We start from the raw sequence: 8,940 nt of genomic DNA, 5'->3' as shown, positions 1-8,940 counted from the left end.
TCGCCCCTCCCTTCCCGCGACATACCTCCAGTTTTCCTCGCGATCTCCCTTCTTTTTTTTCTCTCTTCCGGCGGACATTTACGTATCCCCCGGGGGGTGGGTGTCGGGGGGGTGCCCGCCGGACTCGCCTCCCTCCCTCTTCCGTTTGTACACGTTACCCACCCGCCGGACTTCCCTCCCTCCCTCTCCTGGACACGTATCCCACCGCTGGGGATCTCCCTCCTTCCCGGACACGTCACCCACCCGCCGGACTCCCTCCCTCCCTCCCTCGACGCGAGTTTCTTTTTCCAGTCGACATATCCCGACCAGGGATTTAGCCGCCTTCTGATTGGCTCTGCCTTCGATTTGCTTTGCTTTGACAATAGAGAACAAACGCCGCCATTGGTACATAGCCGAAGAATTGCAAATTATTTGAACAATCAGGATGCCAGGCAATGGAATCTCATTCAGAATATCTTAAGGCCGCTAAATTCTCGATCTGGATATGTCGGACTTGGGAAAAAGAAACGTATGCCTCCCGCGACACGGTACCGCCAGCCGGTCCCCTCCTCCCGGACACGTACCGCCTCGCCGCCGCGACTCCCTCCCTTCTCCCGGACACGTATGCCGCCCGTCCGGTGACTCCTTTCCCTCCATTTCCCGGACCACGTACCCGCGCGCCGCGCCGGACTCCCTCCCTCCCGGACACGGACCCGCCGCCGCACTCCTCCCTCTCTCCTCGGACACTTATCCCAAACGTCAAACTGCCTCCCTTCTCCCTCTCGGACCGGTACGCCACCGCCGGACCCCCCCCCCGCCGGGACTCCCTCTTTTCCTTCCCGGACACGTTAATCCCGCCCGCCGCGACTCCCTGCCTCCCTCCCTGGCACACGCTACTCCGTCCTGCCGGACTCCCTCGCATCCCGGGCACGTATCCACCTCGCCGCGGGACTCCCTCCTTCCTTCCCCGGAACACGTTTACCCAGCGTCCGCAACTCCGTCCTCCTCACGACCCGTACCCCGCCGACTCTCTTTCTCCGGACACGTTACCCACCGCCGGGACTCCTTCTCCCTCCACGGGGCACGTACCCACGCCGCCGGATCCCTCCCTCCCGGACACGTACGCCACCCGCCGGACTACCTCCCGTCCCTCACCCTCCCGGACACGCTATCGCCACACCCACCGGACACGCTACCCACCCGCCGAACTCCCTCCTCACGGACACGGTACCCACTCCGACCGGACTCCCTCCCCTCCCGGACAGTACCACGACCCGCCGGACTCCTCCCTCCAGACACGTACCTCACCCACCGGACTCGCCATCCCTCCCGGACACGGTATCCGACCGCCGGAACTTCCTCCCTCCCGGACACGTACCCGCCCGGCCGGGACTCCTTCCCTCTCCTCCCGTGACACGTACCCACCCGCCGGACTCCTCCCTCCCGACACGTACCCGCGTTTGTTGACGAGAATGTCCAGTCGTGACATCGCTGCGCTGAAACTCCTCACGAAGGTTCCTGATCGAGCGAAAGTTGGAACAGGTTGAGCAGGCATGAAACTTTCACGTCTGCTGGCCTTCACCCTCTTCGCTTCTTTGCAGGCAGACGCTTACCGTTACCGGCTATACATTACTATTATAATCGCTATATCATTACTTGATTATAGTTTCATACATAACCATTATAGTCTCAATACATTACCATTATTGTCCTCCATACATAATTTCATACATAACTCATACATAACCATTATGTCCCTAGACATAATCATTATAGTCCCTTAGACATAATCATTATAGTCGCCCCCCTATAACATTATCATTGCTGGCTATATAAAACCATAGTAGTCGTTATAGTATATAATATTACTGGATATACGTGGCATTACTATTATAGGTCTCTATACATTATCATTACTGGCTATACAGTATCATTACTGGGCATTAGCATACCATTATTGTCATAATTTATACTACCATTATGCCTCTATAATATTACCATTTATTGCTTTCTATACGTTTATTACTAATTACAGTCTGCACCATGTTAGAAGGTTTAAGGTACGCGAGCAACGGTTAACAGGGCATGGTTAACACAGGGTAAAGGCCGTAACAGCAGGCCTTCCTTGCGCTTACATAAGCAGTCTAGTTGCTGATGGGCTGATGAAGTACAGACTTATGAGCGTAAGTGAAGATGCTTAGACCGGCTACGTGTGCTAAATCCATTCTATTAGTTATTACCGTTATCTGATTATGAAGATATATATATATATATATATATTATATATAGTATATATATATATATAACTATTGCGAGTCGACCTTAGAATAGCTCACATACAATCTATTGAGCCGCTGCTGTTATTATGATCTGTGTACAGCATCAGACGAGTGCTGATGTCACCCTCTTATATCACGCTCAGTCTGCCTACCGCTGTACTAACTACTTAGCTACGTCAGCGGGAGCCGATATCGTCTGCAGCGCTTCACAGACCGATGAATGCAGCACGCGCTTAAAAACGCGGCAGAGGATATTAGCGAGCAGAATTTTCACATGCAGCCTCCTGTGTTCTCATCCCGTAAAATAAATGCTCACATCAACGAGGCCGCCGTCGGCAGCTAAAGCGAGGACATCGATTGAAAAATACTTTCGCCTGAAAGACGCGGTATTAGCTATACACACAAGATTAGTCGCGGCGGCGAGCCGGCACTAGCTCTCTCTCGTTTCTTTATCTTTTTCCCCCTTCGCTCTCTCTTTCTTCTCTCCTTCTCATCTCTGTCTCCTTTTCTCTCCCTCCTCTTGTTCCCTCTCTGCCCCTCATTCGTTATCTATTTGTCTCTCATTTCCTTTCTGCGCGTCTCTCTTCTCTCTCATCTCTCTCTCTCTCTCTCTCTCTCTCCTCTCTCTCTCTCTTCTCGTCTCTTCTCTCTCTCTCTCTCTCTGTGTTTGTCTGCCAGTCTCTCTCATGTGCGCGCGCGCACTCTATCTCTTTTTGCTTCTTTCTCCCCCTTCCTTCTCGTCATCCCCCTCTCTCTTGCTCACGCTCTCTCCCTCTTTCCCTCTGTCCCGTCTTCTCTCATAACGCACCATGCAGTGCCAGGTCTCTCACATACCTGGCGTGATCTAGACGTCCATAATTTGTATTGCATGCAAATACCCCGGCCCACACCTCTATCACGGGCATCGGGGCATAGGTGTGGGTGACATGTCATTGAAAAATAATCCTCACACGCGTTGTTACGTGCTCGCCGCTTATACGAAACCCCGTCCCGATAAAGCAGAGTCCACGAGCAGACCACGAGCGGGGACCACGGTATTCAGATGCTCTATAGGTCTGCTGCCCCTCTGAACCCCATGCTTAGACGTGCAGCCTGACGTCACCGCTGCGTTGTAGTGAGAGGCACACTGCACTGATGTTCTTGTTACAATAGTTCTGCACGAGTTTTCGCGCAGAGCGAAGCCGACCTTGCACGCGGTGACCAGAAAAATTACATTTACTCGGGAACAGACGTTTCGCAGAGAGAAGTAAACAAAAACATCATTTTAACGGCAGACGCTCTGCAACATGTGTTGGCGTGTGTATCACGATGCTGTCAACATGTTACTGCCCACATGTTGGCCAGCTCCCTGCGGTGGCAGTAGCAGTATAGTTGTAATAGCCGTGGCAGTAGCATACGATCAGAATTAGATAGGGATTCCCTACTTGCTATTATCTACTTCTGATACGATCGACCAAGGAGAATTAAGATCTCTAGCAGTAGCACTCGTAATAGTAGCAACAGCACAACCACTACCACTTATACCAACAGCATCAGCATCAGCATCAGCAGCAGCAGCAGCTCGTGCGTGCGTGCGTGCGAGTTTGTATATGCGTATGTGCGTGTGCGTGCGTGCGTGCGTACGTGCGTGTGTGCGTGCGAGCGTGCGTGCGAGCGTGCGTGCGTGCGTGCGAGCGAGCGTGCGTGCGTGCGTGTGTGCGTGCCTGCGTGCGTGCTCACCTGGATGTGCGGCGAAGCAGCGTATGTTGGGCACGTTGCGTTTGGCCATCTCGCGGGTCCACAGCAGCACGGCTAGCTTCGAGTCGCAGTACGTCTGCCACATGTCGTAGCTAGACGCCTTCTTCCTGTCTCCGTTCAGATCCTCTAAATTCAGTCTCCCTGCGAAGCGCAACTATGCGTGAGACGGCTGCGTGCATGCGCTCTACAGACCCGGAGCCCGGTTGTCAGAAACAAAATTCTTAACATTAGTCTTTTTTCATACACGCGGTAATCTATACACTGTGTATGAGAAAATCGTAACTTTACCCGACTCTGATTGTTCCTGTTAGCGGTATGCGAGAAAAGATTAATGTGAAGACTGATTTTGTTCCTGCCAACGGCCCCCTGTTTTCAGTCCACTCACTTTATCGCTCCTCAGACTGTGGTCTGCCTATAGCGAGTGCAGTAAATCTACAGGCCACCCCATGCTTGGATACAGGCCCGACCCTGTCCGTACTTTACTCTACCCGGCCGCCCACGAACCACAGTCTACGGACCACGGACGCCTAGAATACCCTGAGCTCCACATAATCCCGAGTTATACACATACCACCCGTAGATTCTCCTTCCTCTTGCCAAACCTTATCCTCTGAAGGTTAGTTAGTCAGCATGAAGGTACAATAAGCGAATGGACTGAAACTAATACCGACGGCTGCGCGAGTTTTGCAAACAAACATCAACCCTCTTAGCCCCCTAGGCTTCAGTGTTATATAGGATATGCGAGCCTGCTTTAGCAGGAACATATGTTCTCACGGATAATCAACAGCGCAGACACAACGCAATGTTAGCCAGTAACGGGCTGGCTTCGTTTATATATGTCCCTATAACCTACATTTAGCCTACCCCTAATCTACATATTACCTACCTATAATCTAACAATCAATGACTTATAGGCCTGCCCTACCCATAGACTAGGTATCTTCGTTCTATAGGTTATCTGTAACCTTTCTATAGCTTACCTGTGACCTACCTAAAACGGGTGCAAATCCACTTTAGGCACCTTAGGTATCACAAAGTGATGCACAGATTTCTGTGTATCATCAACTGATGCACAGACGTTCCGTATATCAAGGAATGATGCAAAAAACCCTAAACCTAATCAGTAACCCTAAACCCTAACCCTAACCCTAAGTCATAACGTATAACCTTAAGTATCACGAAGTGTGTTAAGGTTAGGGTTAGGGTTACTGGTTAGGGTTTAGGGTTACTGATTAGGGTTGGGGTTTTTGCATCATTCCTTGATATACGGAACGTCTGTGCATCAGTAGATGATACACAGAAATCTGTGCATCACTTCGTGATACCTAAGGTGCCTAAAGTGGATTTGCGCCCCTAAAACGTCCTATAACTCACCATATCTATAATCTAACTATGGCGAACCTCTAAGTTACGTATGACCTGCCTGTTGTCTACCTATTACCTACCTGTAATTTACCTATTGCTTATCTATAACCTACCTATAACCTACCTGTAATTTACCTATTGCTTACCTATAACCTACCTGTAGCCCACCTGTAACTTACCTGAGCTGTAACCTCCAGACGCTACGTTGACCACGCGGCTGGGGCTTGACCGTTTCAGCAGCGGGGTCAGCAGCTTGGTGAGGTAAAACGGTCCGACGTAGTTCACCCCGAATACCATGTCCAGCGAGTCTTCTGTGAACGTTCTCGGACACATGACGCCTGCGTAACGAAAGATCCGTACAGGCAAGCAGAGCAGGTATTCTACTAACAATGATGACAACAGCTAGTAAGATATATGACATTTGTAAGGAAGATGGCCACTACAAGGAAGCTAGACCACTATTGTAATAGATGCCCACTACAAAGGAGAAAATGCAGTCGCAATGGGGGAGAGGCGACCTGAAGAGAGGTGGCAACTGGAGACACAACCAAAGACTGACCAAGAATATCATGGAGCATGCAGCCCAATCGTCGAACAGACACGTCAGTCGTGTTTGTAACGTAATTATGGCGCATACACATTAGTTTAAGTTTTAGTTTAGTTTTAGTCGACCCTCGCTTTAGGTCTCCCGCCGGACTCCCTCCCTCCCGGACACGTACCCACCCGCCGGACTCCTCATATCCCACATTATAGTAGTATCCCCGATGTTGGTAACTGGTCTCGGAGTATGTTCATACCACTTGTCAGGTACTTGCTCACCAAGTTCACTGCAGATTGACCAGTGCAGATAGCTGGCTACCTTGTTATGGCGATTTATGTACTCGGTTGTGGCCAGCACTGTGCATCCGGCGATGATGTGGCTGAAGGTCTCCTCTGCCTTGCTGCACATTCTGCACTTGCTGTTGACCTGTTGCTTGAGGATGTTGCGTTGATGGTATCTCGTGTTGAGTGCTTGGTCTGGGGCTGCAATGATCAGGCTTTCTGTTTCACCCTTGAGCCCGGAACTACTCAGTGCTCAGCCAGGCAACGCTTGCAGTCTTGTCGACAAATGGCCTGTCGAGGCTCTTGTAGAATCTTCCATGCAAAGGCTGGTTTTTCAATACCTCGATCTTCTATGCTTCTATATTGGCCTCCAGTCTCTGCTTTTTTAAGGATTGGCTGGTGGGCTGAGGAGACTTAGCTTGGATATTTGGCTTTGATTTCTTTAGCCTCGCGTAAGAGAGCGTGCTTTGATTTTCCAGATGATGGATTTTGATAAGCTTTGTAAATTTGTCTTCCTTAAGCTCGATGTAGTCGCCTAGACCTACAATGGCAGTGTTGTACGCAGGCATCAGTTTAAGTTAGTAGCTTTCTTGTCTTGCGATCCATTCTTTCGATATCTGATCGCAACCAGTTCATCACCCCGAAGCTGTACACGGGGACCGGGTGTGCCAGGCTATTGATCGCTGTTATCTTGTTTTTTGAACAGAGCTCAGACTTGAGAACTAGGCGAACTCGGCGATAGTACGCCTTAGCAATGTTCTCCTTCATCTTTGCATGCTGATGAATACCATCACTTTCGTCTACACCAAGATATTTGTAGGTGTCCTCGTGGTTCAGACTTTGTAGGGCTGTCTTGTCATCAAGCTCAATATTTCGGCTTTTTACTAGCTTACCACCTTTTAAGATTGCGGTTGCACACTTTTCCAAGCCGAACTCCATTTTGATGTTATCACTGAATGCTTTGACTGTTACCAGGTCCAAGGCCTGCTCCAGCTCATATTCGTTCTTGGTGAACAGTTTAAAGTTATCCATGTAGAGCAGGTGGCTGATGGTGTTGTGTTCACTGTTTATCGACTGTAAATCCCAGCCCCTGTCTATTCAGCATGTTGGTAAGCGGTGTTAGTGCTAAGCAGAATAGCAGGGGGAGAGCGAGTCACCTTGGAAGATTCCTCTCTTGATTGAGTTATCTTCTGTCCTGAGGCAGTCTCCTTGATTTCAGTCTTCCATTTCTTTATTGTAGCTTCCATGAACTGAATGATGGTTGGTGACACACGGTAGATTCTCATGGCTGCGAGAATTCAGGAATGTGGGACACTGCATGTCGAAGGCTTTCTTATAATCAATCCACGCCATTCCTAGGTTCCTCTTGAGCTTTTTTGCCATGCTCACAATAATGTTACTGATGAGAAGTTGGTCTTTGCACCCTCTAGACGCTCTTCTACAGCCTTTCTGCTCATCTGTGAGGATGTCGCTCTTCTGTAAGTGATTGTAGAGGCGGTTGGTGATTACAGCAGTGAGAATCTTCAAAATCGTACCGTAGGTGGTAGGCAGGCAAGTGATCGGTCGATAGTTCTTTGGTTCTTTTGTATCCTTGCCTTTTGAAATAAAGAAAGTGATTCCTGATGTCAACCACTTAGGGCTATTGCTTGGATCCTTGATGGTGTCCTTCAAGGCGCTGGTTAGTTGTTTATGGAAGGCACTTAAATGTTTAATCCAGAAGTTGTGCAGCTTGTCTGAGCTAGTCGTGGGTCCGCTTGATGGCCTGCTGTACCTCACACATTGTAATGTCAGTCCATACATCTATTGCTACATTCTGGAATGCTTTCTCCTCTTGTTTGATCCAAGTGGCTGTGGTATTGTGGTCTGTGCCAACTTCCAGTATTCCACGCCACGCCAAGTATTCCAAGTCGCTCTTGAGAGAGAGGTTCCTTGATGGTGCTTTGCTGCTCGTTGAGATGCCGGTAGACTTTTTTGGTATCTTCATGGAAGAGCTTATTCTGATAGTAGTGCTCACTCCGCTTATAGTAAACCTTCTCAACCTCTGAGCTTTGGCCTGTAGTTTCATCTTTATTTCTTGTTCGAGCTCGCATATAGTCTTATTCTCCCTTTGGCTCTTGCATAAGATGCTCCTGGCCTTGGCATGTACTTGCTTTGTTGTGACATCTTTTTTTATTTCGCTAATGATGGAGAGGTCCTTGCGATGGTTTTCAATTTTTGTTCTGATTCGCTTCTTCAATGTTGGTTCCTCTGTGGGCTTCGTGACTCGCTCTTTTGTCTCTCCAGCAATAACGGCAGCAGTCGCGTACATTAATTCATTGATTTCTGATAAGTTTAGATGGTTATCTTTAATTGATGATATTGGTGAGGGCCTGATTTGTAGCTTGAATATCGTGCCGTATTGCCTTGTTGAGATAAATTTTTTTCAGGCTTCTGCGTTGATCCAGGGGGATTGTCTGAGTTTCAAGCAGCTTAGTAGAGATTCGATCTTCCATATCCACTACTGATTTACCTTCATAGGTATCTGTATGCTGCGGTGTTTGCTCAGCCTCGGGCTCTGGGGGTTGTAGGTCTTCAGGTTGCTCAGTGGGGATAAGTGTTGGTTGCGATGCATTATTTTGCTTTCGGACAGCTGCCACTATCTGCTCAAGTTCAGTGTCGGTGAGCTTCTTGTTCTTAATAATCCACCTCCTGGTATTAGCAAGAGTATTTGAGTTGGTGGCTGGAAAGATGCTTGGATTCCTGCCTCGCCAGCTCGTGC

General features: G+C 49.1%; 1 protein-coding gene across 1 annotated transcript in view; it reads right to left on the bottom strand.

Annotated features, from left to right (window-relative positions):
• The window catches only part of LOC106808445 (retinol dehydrogenase 14-like), a 6,878-nt gene extending 5,397 nt beyond the window's left edge, over positions 1–1,481 (bottom strand). The window contains exon 1 of the mRNA XM_014811170.1: positions 1,434–1,481. The gene's annotated coding sequence lies outside the window, so the exon portion shown is untranslated. The remainder of the gene's footprint in view (positions 1–1,433) is intronic.
• Between the last annotated feature and the right edge of the window lie 7,459 nt (positions 1,482–8,940).

The sequence above is a fragment of the Priapulus caudatus genome, unplaced genomic scaffold (genome assembly GCF_000485595.1).
Source record: "Priapulus caudatus unplaced genomic scaffold, Priapulus_caudatus-5.0.1 Scaffold278, whole genome shotgun sequence".
Taxonomy (NCBI): domain Eukaryota; kingdom Metazoa; phylum Priapulida; class Priapulimorpha; order Priapulimorphida; family Priapulidae; genus Priapulus; species Priapulus caudatus.
Note: the sequence above shows the minus strand (reverse complement) of the source record. Positions and strands in the feature narration are given on the sequence as shown.